This window comes from Eschrichtius robustus, chromosome 19 (genome assembly GCF_028021215.1).
Source record: "Eschrichtius robustus isolate mEscRob2 chromosome 19, mEscRob2.pri, whole genome shotgun sequence".
Lineage (NCBI taxonomy): Eukaryota > Metazoa > Chordata > Mammalia > Artiodactyla > Eschrichtiidae > Eschrichtius > Eschrichtius robustus.
In genome coordinates this window covers 65825173-65826413 of record NC_090842.1, presented here as the reverse complement: position 1 = coordinate 65826413, position 1241 = coordinate 65825173, and the positions used below count along the sequence as shown (strand labels likewise).

General features: G+C 33.2%; 1 non-coding gene across 1 annotated transcript; it reads left to right on the top strand.

Annotated features, from left to right (window-relative positions):
* The first annotated feature begins 554 nt into the window (after nucleotides 1–554).
* On the top strand, nucleotides 555–661 carry LOC137754000 (U6 spliceosomal RNA). Its single transcript, XR_011071679.1, has one exon. It is a non-coding gene; the product is annotated as a U6 spliceosomal RNA (small nuclear RNA).
* Nucleotides 662–1241: the final 580 nt, after the last annotated feature.

Sequence of the window (1241 nt, the reverse complement as noted above, 5' to 3'; positions counted from 1 at the left end):
ACTCAATGACGAAAAGTTGAAAGCATTTCCTCTAAGAACAGGAGCAAGACAAGGATGACTGTTCTCACGACTTTTATTCAACATAGTATTAATAATCCTGGCCACAGCAAAAAGACAAATTAAAAATTAAAAAGGGGATCTAGTTTGTAAAGGAACTAAAACTGTCACTGTTAGAACATGACATATAGAGAAAACCCTAAAGATTTCACCCACAAAGTATTAGCATGAATAAATTCAGTAAATCTGAAGTATACACAATTAATATACAGAAATCTGTTATTTTTTCCTGCACCAATAACAAACTATCCAAGGTATGAAGAAAAAAATATTATGATTGTATTAAAATAATTAAAGACCTAAGAATAAATTTAGCCACAGATGTGAAAGATTTATGCACTGAAAATTATGACACTGATGAAACAAATGGAAGATGACACAAATAAATGAAAAGATACCTTATGCTCTTGGATTGGAAGAATTAATATTTTTAAAATAGCCATACTACTCCAAGCAACCTACAGATATAAAGCATTCCCTATCAAAATTACCCATGAGTGCTCGCTTCTGCAGCACATATACTAAAATTGGAAAGATACAGAGAAGATTAGCATGGCCCCTGCACAAGGATGACATGCAAGTTTGTGTAGCATTCCATATTTTTTGGACAGCTACATGTAAAAGAATGAAATTAGAACACTCCCTAACACCATACACAAAAATAAACTCAAAATGGATTAAAGACCTAAATGTAAGGCAAGACACTATAAAACTCTTAGAGGAAAATATAGGCAGAACACTCCATGACATAAATCACAGCAAGATCCTTTTTGACATACCTCCTAGAGAAATGGAAATAAAAACAAAAATAAACAAATGGGACCTAATGAAACTTAAAAGCTTTTGCACAGCAAAGGAAACCATAAACAAGACAAAACAACAACCCTCAGAATGGGAGAAAATATTTGCAAATGAAGCAACTGACAACGGATTAATCTCCAAAATTTACAAGCAGCTCTGCAGCTCAATAACAAAAAAACAAACAACCCAATCCAAAAATGGGCAGAAGACCTAAATAGACAGTTCTCCAAAGAAGATATACAGATTGCCAACAAACACATGAAAGAATGCTCAACATCATTAATCATTAGAGAAATGCAAATCAAAACTACAATGAGATATCATCTCACACCGGTCAGAATGGCCATCATCAAAAATTCTACAAACAATAAATGCTGGAGAGG